This window comes from Gadus morhua, chromosome 4 (genome assembly GCF_902167405.1).
Source record: "Gadus morhua chromosome 4, gadMor3.0, whole genome shotgun sequence".
Lineage (NCBI taxonomy): Eukaryota > Metazoa > Chordata > Actinopteri > Gadiformes > Gadidae > Gadus > Gadus morhua.
The window spans coordinates 33890579-33900825 of NC_044051.1; the positions used below are offsets into that span (position 1 = coordinate 33890579).

General features: G+C 48.9%; 1 protein-coding gene across 1 annotated transcript in view; it reads right to left on the minus strand.

Annotated features, from left to right (window-relative positions):
• Window positions 1–7102, minus strand: part of LOC115542396 (NACHT, LRR and PYD domains-containing protein 12) — a 44529-nt gene extending 37427 nt beyond the window's left edge. The window contains exon 1 of the mRNA XM_030354662.1: window positions 6773–7102. The gene's annotated coding sequence lies outside the window, so the exon portion shown is untranslated. The remainder of the gene's footprint in view (window positions 1–6772) is intronic.
• Window positions 7103–10247: the final 3145 nt, after the last annotated feature.

The window sequence follows — 10247 nt, forward strand, 5'->3', positions numbered from 1 at the left end:
TTTTCTTTAGTTATTTTCCCAGCAAACTGGCCTGTTCCCCAGAGGAGCAGTATGGGGAATCCCAAGTTGAAACAACTTGCCCAAAGGTTCAGACTTGATGACAGAAAAATTCTTGAAGGCTATAGGGATTTTAAGGATAACTCAAGCATCATTCCAGAAAACCTTGCACCACTCCCTGAATATCGACCATCTCATTCCAGTTAGCACTGCTGAGTGTGAGAGGGGGTTCAGCTTAATGAACGTCATAGTGTGCCCCCTGAGATGCAGTCTGCACTTGGTCACAGTGTCGTCCTTGATGTTTATTCAACTGAATGGCCCACCACTCAGCCACCACAAAGTTCAATCCAACACGTATGTGAAGTCCGGGCTGGTGAAGCACAGGGGAGCCATGAACCCCAGAACACGCCCCTGGCAGGCAGGACCTGACGTGGAGGACATGGAGGCCCTCTGGGTACTACTGTGAAAAGCATGCATACTAATACACACACATACCATAGTGTGGTATCCCGGTGCTCGGTTGAGCGGAATCCACGTACAAAACTCGCTCGCATTGGGGTTAAAGCCATGGCAGGCATTTATTTAACAATCAACTTAACTCAAACAATCAAAGAAGGAGACGTGGTCTCTAGAGCCTCCGTGGGCCTCTAGGCTCTCTCACTGCCACGAGCCCTTCTTCCTGCTCCCGACCCGTGCTGTGCTGTGCTGGACCTCCACTTAAGATGGCTCCCGTGCTTTTCGGCCAGGTGTCCCCCAATCACCCTGATTGGGGAGCCAAAAGGGCTGCTCTCCGTCGCCGGCTGGTGGGTGGGGTGGTATATCCAGTCCTCCACGGTACCCCCGGGCCCGTCCAGGCCGATGACCACGTGGCGGGATGCCACACTCCTCCACCCTTTGTCCAAGCCCCAGGTAGCCGAGGGACCCGCCCAGGCAGGTATCTCGCCGGGCGCCGGGTGTCTCCTGCGGTGCCGGCTGCGTCCCTCGCGGCAGCGGCGGCGGCGGCTCCTCTCGCAGCGGCGCGGCCGGCCCGCATCCCTTGCCGCGACGGCAGCCGCATCTCTCGCCTCGCCGGCGCCGGCTGCACCTCCTGCCGCACCGGCGGCGGCTGCACCTCCTGCCGCGGCGGCGACCGCACCTCCTGCCGCGGCGGCGACGGCACCTCCTGCCGCGGCGGCGGCCGCACCTCCTGCCGCGCGGCGGGCCGCATCTCTCCGGACCCGGGACTCCAAGCGCCGGGTCCCAAAGCCGACGGAGAATCGGGCAGTCCCTCCAATTAGGAATGGCACCGGGAGGTGTGGCACGACCCCTGCCCTAGCCGTGAACACCCCCTGTGGTGTCCGGACGACCACGTGGCAGGTCTTGTATGTTCGTGTGTCCCCGTGTACGCATGTCACCTCCATTGGTGACCCTTCCCTTCCCCCCGCCAGGTCGGGCCGGAGGAGGGTGACCATGCTGCCAGTGTCCACTATGGCCTGCGTCTGTTTGGACATCACTCTCGCAGGTACGGTTGGGCACCCGGACGCTTCCTTTGCCCCAACATGTCGCCAGCATGCAGGGCCGGCCCGTCCCCACGTCCGCGTAGGTCGACGGCACTGTCACGTCCCGGTCTCGCGCTGCGGCCTCGTCTCGCGCTGCGGCGGCGGCGGCGTCCCTTGCGCCGGCGGCGGCGTCCCTTGCGGCGGCGGCGGCGTCCCTTTCGGCGGCGGCAGCGTCTCTTGCGGCAGCGGCGACGTCTCTTGCGGCAGCGGCGACGTCTCTGGCGGCAGCGGCGACGTCCCTTGCGGCTGCGGCGGCGTCCCTTGCGGCGGCGGCGGCGTCCCTTGCGGCGGCGGCGGCGTCCCTTGCGGCGGCGGCGTCTGTACCGGGGAGCCATAGTGGGACCTTCGTTTTGCCTGCATTCTCCACCACGTGTGGTATCCCGGTGCTCGGTTGAGCCGGAATCCACGTACAAAACTCGCTCGGCATTGGGGTTAAAGCCATGGCAGGCATTTATTTAACAATCAACTTAACTCAAACAATCAAAGAAGGAGACGTGGTCTCTAGAGCCTCCGTGGGCCTCTAGGCTCTCTCACTGCCACGAGCCCTTCCTTCCTGCTCCCGACCCGTGCTGTGCTGTGCTGGACCTCCACTTAAGATGGCTCCCGTGCTTTCGGCCAGGTGTCCCCCAATCACCCTGATTGGGGAGCCAAAAGGGCTGCTCTCCGTCGCCGGTTGGTGGGTGGGGGTGGTATATCCAGTCCTCCACGGTACCCCGGGCCCGTCCAGGCCGAGGACCACGTGGCGGGATGCCACAATAGATAGATAGTTCTTAATCTACACATACTTTTCTTTACTGTTGAAATTTGAATAACTTGAATAAACTACAAACACATTCATTGACTGTCATTGATTGATTTAATATGACTTTAATTGATAACAAAATGGAATATAGCCAGGCTAGCCTTACAGAGTCGCAACACTTTGCGTTGCGTTGTGTCGAGGTCGGTCTGATCAAAAAATTCATAGTTTACCCACCTCTAATTTGACCACTACAGCCCTGATCCTACATATCCATTCTCTCAACTCCCGAGCTTTACTATGTCTATGTTCTTAACAGCAAACTCTAAATACAAAAAACGTGACCTTGTTTCAAAAACACAATGTATTCAATAAAGAAACATACAAACAAGAGCAGCCTCAGTAAACGTGGACTAACAAGTTGTATCTTGCATGTAATTATCGAGTAACTTTAAGTAGTCTTTCTCCTCATTAAGGCTACCCCAGCAAAATTATAACTAACGCTCTGAAGTTCCCGCAGAGTAGTGGTTATCACGTCGGCCTCGCATGCGAAAGGTCCCCGGTCCGAATCTCTGCAGAAACACTGTGTGGTTACATAACTTATGATGAAAACAATCATACCATATAAAGCTGTTAATAAAGGGTTCAAACTAAAACCGGTTACGGATACACAATGTCTGAGGGGGTAATTCATCAACTGTGAACACTGTTTTTTTTTAATCCATGAATTGTTGAATTGTTACCCAACCTTGTCTTATCAGAGGCTCTCTCTCTCTCTCTCTCCCTCTCCCTCTCCCTCTCCCTCTCCCTCTCTCTCTCTCTCTCTCTCTCTCTCTCTCTCTCTCTCTCTCTCAAACTTTAACTTTAACTTTAACTTATTTAACTTAACAACTTAAATATCAGGACATTCAAAGGACTTATGTCTCCTCCGTCTTTTCAGCATCAAGACAAACAAAGCACTTCAATATTGAACTCAATGTTCAATTTACCACAGGTTAGTAAAGCACAGCAGTGAAACATTAACTTACGTTGTATTCTCTAAAAACTGTCTTTAATTGATAAGCGATGAGATCATTAACCTAAAGACAATATAAACAGTAGTAAACTGGTTGTTCATTATTATATACCAGTAACCTAAAGACAATATAAACAGTAGTAAACTGGTTGTTCATTATTATATACCAGAAACTTAAAGACAATATAAAGGGTAGTGAACTGGTTGTTCATTATTATATACTAATAATCCAAACACAATATAAACGGTAGTAAACTGTTATAAATGTAAGGGAAGAGACAGTGTTCCCACAACAAGTCAATCAGGAAAATAAAAATGATTCAATGTATTAATTATTAATAGATTAAAGTGGATCTAGAGAAAGATTGAGCTTCATTGCCGCTCACTGAGAAAGACTGAAGTTCAGATGAGGAATTCGTTTGAACGTCTCAGGGAGGAAGAGATGTTACCTCATCTAGCAAGAGGTGTTTCAGGGAAGGAGAAGGGTTGAGACCTCTCAGACACGCACTCAAGCACGCACGCGCACACACTGACACACACAAACATGCACACTGTTAGGAGTCTAGGAGCGGCGTTCTGCACAAGCTGGGGGCTTTTCATGGTGAGTTGGTTAAGCCAGAGATCAGCGCATTACGTCATCTAGTGCAGACGATGCGTGGAAGGGCGTCTCCGCTTCCGCTGCGGTTGACTTTAGTCTGACTTGAGCAACGTCTCTCAGATGAGAGAAGGTGGTTCTGGTGATCATTCTTACATGTTGATCATACGAAAGCATCGGGCCAAACAGGACGCCCAGACTCAGGACCCAGCACCTCTGGGAGACAGCGGAGCCGTCACAGTGTGACGTCACCCCCCACTCAGCTCCCCACTGTCAGGGCAACCAAACTAGAAGCATGTGGAGTTATCTAATTCAAGCAACACTTAGTTATGCCCTTCATGGAGGATCTGTCGAATGAGGGGGTGAGGGTTCAGAGACCCAGGCCTCGTCCACCATGCCGTGAAATCCAGGAGCCAAAACAGGAGTCAAATCCCAGGGTTCAGATCCCACCGTCTTCGCCGAGACAGTCGGTGAATGTTCGGCTCTGCTCCGAGTGCAGGGCCGCTCTCGGCCTGTTGATACATGATGCACCGAGGGACACCGGTGGCGAGGTGTGTGTGGATGTATGGAGCTCTGTGTGGGCAGCTGTGGATCTCCACAGGCTTTGTCGCATTTCACCTGCGACGTCAAACGCTATAACGCTCACAGACGACCAGGGCCATGGAAGCGCATCGCCTGCCGTGGGTCGCAGCGAGGCCCTCTCCCCCCGAGAACTCTCCGCCCAAAGCACTTTAAAGAAGAAACCTGAGGGGGTAGGCCTAGCTGAAACAGCGGACTGCTCGTTCATGAACCGTTGTGTCCTTGTGTACTTTTGTGTTGGAGTCATCGATCAATGGTACACATTGAGGGAAGTCACGTGTGTATTCGTCTTCTTCACTGGGGTGAGGGGGTGTGTGTTCATCTCCGACACATCATCGACACAAAATGAAAGTAAAAAGACATTCATCCATCTTTGGCAGCGTCTTCGTCGCCATGCAGGAAACAGACCTGACCCCCGGTTAGAAGCACCGGGTTCTGCTCCCGTTGAGGTGCTGCTTCATCAGAGAAAACCAATTCTACTGAAGAGCTTCAACCAGAATCCCGGTTCAAACAGACCCTGGAGTGGCTCTGTGTTGCTCCTCTTGTCCACCTCTTTACCATGACTTGGACGAGAACCTGCCACTGCCCACCCCTCTGCTGTGGGGGTGGATGATTTGATGAGCCACGGTGTGGACGACAAACCTTGAGCCGGGCGTTGACGCCGTTCACACATCATGGTAGATATCTATTGCTGATCATGTGCAAGACTTTCTTCACCGAGGTAAGTTCAGCAGGAACGTCTCCCTGACCGCCACAGAGCACAACCTGAGAAGTGACGCAGGCTGAAACCTCAGCGCATCCAATGTTCCCCATGCAGAAGAACTCTTCTCTTCATCCAATGTTCCCCACACAGAAGAACTCTTCTCTTCATCCAATGTCCCCCCCCCCCCCCCCCCCCCCCAGGGAGAAAGGTCCCGTCTCCTAACAGCCCTCTTAACAGAACCAAGGACCCTGAAGCTCCAGGCCCAAACAACAGAGAAAACAGACAGACCAACCGAGGCTGTCACCACAGAAAGGACTCACAGAGGCCAGGTTGGTCCCAGCGTACCACGGAGAACACGCTGAACATAGACGCACACACACCCTTCCCTCCCTCTCTCTTGTTCTCTCTCGAACTGCCTCCCTCCCTCTCTCTTCCTCTCTCTCCCTCCCTCTCTGTCTCTCACTCCCAACCACTCTCTCTCCCCCTCCCTCCCTCCCTCTCTCTCCCCCCTCCCTCTCTATAGTTCTCTCTCTCCCTCCCTCTCTCCACCTCTCTCTAGTTATCTCTCCCCCTCACTCCCTCTCTCCCCCCTTCCTCCCTCTCTAGTTTTCTCTCTCCCTCCCTCTCTCCCTCTCAACCACTCTCTCTTCACCCCTCTCTCCCCCTCCCTTCCTCTCTCTCTCTCCCTCTCTCCCTCCCTTCAGCGAGCTTCAATGGTGGTTTCAATAACAATTCAATAGCTGTTCACCCGTTCCCCCCATTCTCCGTTCCATTTCGAAACGTGTTTGGACAGCATGTTTTATTTCGCTTGTTTGATTAAAATTCCTTTATTAATTAATTAAAGCCGCCACTAGGCGGCGCCCCCAACTCATTTTCCGCCCTAGGCGATCGCACAGTGCCTAGCGCCGGTCCCTGCTCACTCCCAACCACTCTCTCTCCCGCCTTCCTCCCTCTCTCCCCCTCCCTTGTTCTCTCTCTCCCTCCTCTACTAGTTCTCTCTCTCTCTCTCTCTCTCTCTCTCTCTCTCTCTCTCTCTCTCTCTCTCTCTCTCTCTCTCTCTCTCTCTCTCCCCCTCCCTTTTTCTAATTCTCTCCCTCCCTCCCTTCCTCTATCTAGTTCTTTCTCTCTCCCTCCCTCACTCTCAACCATTTTCTCTCCCCCTCCCTACCTCTCTAGTTCTCTCTCCCCCCTCCCCCCCTCTGTCTCTCACTCCCAACCACTCTCTCCCCCCTCCCCCCTCCCTCCGTCCCTCTCTCCCCCCTCCCTCCCTCCCTCTCACCCCTGTCCATATCTGACACGTTGCATATCACAGCCTGCATTGTCTCCACTTCTCGAACGATAAGGAGGGATTGTCTTGATGTTATGTAACGTCTCTCTCTCTCTCTCTCTCTCTCTCTCTCTCTCTCTCTCTCTCTCTCTCTCTCTCTCTCTCTCTCTCTCTCTCTCTCTCTCTCTCTCTCAACAACAATGAAAAACGAACTAACGTTGTATTTCTCTAAAGTAAACTGTATCATTAATTAAGCGTTACACAGACATATTTCATGACATCATTATAATAAACCAATAAACTAAAGACAACATAAACTGTGGTCAACTGTAGACCTACCTTATCGATTCCGTGATTAAAACGAGTTCTGCTCAATACAGTATGTAGTTATAAAAGTATAAATGTAAGAAAATGAGGATAAAGTGTTCCTAAAACAAGTAGGCCTATATCAAGGAAAAGGGATCAGAGTGCACGTAGAGAAAGATTAAGTTCACGGCTGCTCACTGAGAGAGACTGCGATAAAATGAGGAGGAACCGTTAACATGAGCAAGATTAAAGCAATATGACGGGCAGGCAAGACAGCCACCCTCTCTCAGCCGATGGGCGTCACGTGTTTTCAGGGAAAATAAATGGTTTTCTAGCCACAACACGTTTTGGGAAACACACAGTCTGAGGCCCCGTCCACACGGAGCCGAAACGGGGGAAAACGATCCTGTTTCGTTTTATGCGATTCAGGAGTATCTCCATAAAGATGGAGTCATTGCGAAACCGCATCGAGCTGTCAACAACAACATCTATTGCAGCAATTTAAAATTCCAAAAATACATGCGCAGCCAAAATGTACCGATCAAACGCCACGTCACAAGGCATATCCAAATGATTCCTCTTGTTAGGGAGGTCGCTTTCGAGCTGCACTTGCTGTCTCCCTCTGATTTTAATTCACCCATCGTGTTTAAAATTTCCTAATATCAATGACAGAAGACATAGGCTACTAGACAAGCATCATGCTGAGACTAGCGGGTGTCGGAGAATTTCAGCGTTTTTTTTTTGTTGCGATTGTTTGCATTACTAAGCACTCTAGGCACTTATGTGAGGAGATGTCTAGACAGTAACGAACATCCCTGACCATAGTTAATCGCGTTTGTAGTCTACACTCAGACGTGAACTTATTGTTGCATGCGGGTGTCTTCATTCATAAAAAAATTAAAACATTCGGGAGTATGCAATAGCCTAATACTAATTATTCTAAAGAGGTCAGAGACTCCGTGCGCAGCCCCGCCTTCCCCAGTGAACCAAGAAAGCCTGCGCCGTGACGAACGGGGGATTTGACCCCCTTGATTTTACACAGGAAACTTGAGATAAGAACGTGAAATCGCCGGAGTTGTGCCGAATTTCGACCCCCCTGCATATTACAACCCCCCTTCGCCTGAACGCGCATTCGCTTATTGTCAACGCCCCATACTTTCATATAGTTCGAGGCGCTCTTCCTTCTGACAATATTAGTCAAAATTAGTGTTTATATTATATCACAACATCAGAAGTTCAGCAACTTATCACAGAAAGCGATGGCATATTTTAGGTTGTAAGTTTTAAGACAACCACATCGCAATGGAACCTCCGACGACCCAGCCTACGCTACAACATTCACGACAATGAACTACGAGAGCACTTAAATACGTAATAGTTAAAAGTAATACACTTATGCATTATGTTATTTGCTAAATTTTGACAACCTCTTGGTAGCCTAGAAAGCACATTTAACTGTGACTGATTCAAAACGAAGGAAATCCTTTACTATGTAGGCTACAGACTCAGTGAGCACAGCCTCGCCTTCGAGAGAGTGAAGGATATTGGATATATTCGATATATATTCAATATATATTGAATATATCCAATATATATTTTCGATATATTGATATATACTGGATATATTAAATATCCGGCCAATTTAGCCTGCCATATTCATCACCCCTCTCCTATTTCTTGTTTGCAAAGTCTGAGAAACGTATTGACGGTTGAGTGTTGAGTGTTACTGAAAAGACAACATTTTCTTCATTATGAAGTCTTCGGCTTTGAACTTCAGGTGAGCTTTCTCCAATTATCATGAGAATTTAAGTGAGTGACAGCTCACAGGCCTGTGGTGGCCTGTGAAGGATATTGTATATATTCAATATATATTAAATGTATCCAATATATATTTTGACTATATTGAATACATATTGAATATATATATATACTGGATATATTCAATATCCAGCCAATTTAGCCTGCCATATTCATCACCCCCCTCCTATTTCTTGTTTGCAAAGGCTGACACACTTAAAATGTATTGGGTTTACATCGTTAGGTCACTGGATGTGACTGTAGAAATTTCAGACGTGTTGTCACCACAGGGGACATTTGGCGGGGGAGGGGCAGGCAATTTAGCCTGCCGTATTACAACCCCCCCTCCTATTTCTTGTTTGCAAAGTCTGAGAAGCTTCATTGTTTTGTGGGTAGACGTGTAGTCATAACAGGGGACATTTGGCAGGTGGGGGGGGCAGGGCCGGCCCTGGGCATAGGCAGTATAGGCGAATGCTAAGGGCCCATCCATGGGTAGGGGGCGCCAAAAATAAGTATTTTTTTATTTATTTTTTGCATACTGTATTCATCTAACTTTAACTTCAATGTTTATATTACTTAGTCAATAAATAAATATTAGACAACATAACATAACATGTAAATTACAAGAGCCCCCCCCCCCCCCCCTCCCATAGACTCTACCTGAATCGGGAGGTTGGGAGGGACGAGTTACCTTAGTTACCCACTTGATACATCATTCTGACCGGAGAGGAGAAAGCTATCTATTTGCACATCACAATGTCAAAGAAACCTAAACACTCTGGCGCCAAGGGGAGGAAGAGAACAAAAGAAGGGGAGGAAAAACGGGAAAAAGACAGAAATACAGTAACTTTAATTTGTTTATCTTTAATGTAGCCCTGGCTGGCTATAGCCAACTGGTCACTTTGTCTGGCTCTTGTTCACCTTTATATCTTTATTTCTCTTGAGCTAATTGTTCCCTATACATAACTCTGCTTAATACGTGGCTATTGTTTTAATTTACTCACTTATCGAAGCAATATGAGGTTTTATTATTTAGTAAATACAAATAATCCGCCAACAGTTAGCCAACTAGCCAACTAGTCATGTTGCCTAGTAACGGGGACGCTGGCGAGTCTAACGCCGCTCTGTATGGCTTGTTTTTATTCAGTATTTCCAATATTTCTCACGATTGCATTGAACATTTTGGTCGTTTTTTTTGGTCTTTAGTAGTTTAGCTAAGTTTACTAGTTATATATAGTCACTTTTCGCTATTGTCAGTGCGCCAGTTTTCTTTATTTTTACGTGTTTTATACGTGAGATCGTACAGTTGGTGGACGCTGTTGCCTTTTGAACGCTGTTGCTGCTGCTGCTCACCGGAACGTCATTCTGAACATTATTTTTTCGCGATTTTCTTTTTCTTTCTAGTCTTTTAACTTTTTATCAGTTTTCTTTTGCTTACTTTCAACACCTTCTGTCTGAAACCCTTCTGGACCTCGGGTCGGACTACAAAGTTAAGTTAAGTAACTGCGTCAGTTTTCTTGATTTATTTATTTATTTCTGAACGTTAAACGTCTGCGTGTTTTGTTTTGTGTTTTGTGCGTGGAGTCGTGCAGCTGTTGGTGGATGACACCTGCTGGCCGGCTAGACTGCTGTTAACCCCCGGCGCCGTCCAACTGGCTTCCCCGTCTCCAGCGTAGCTATAACCGGCTTGCTCCACTCCTCTGCCTCCGCT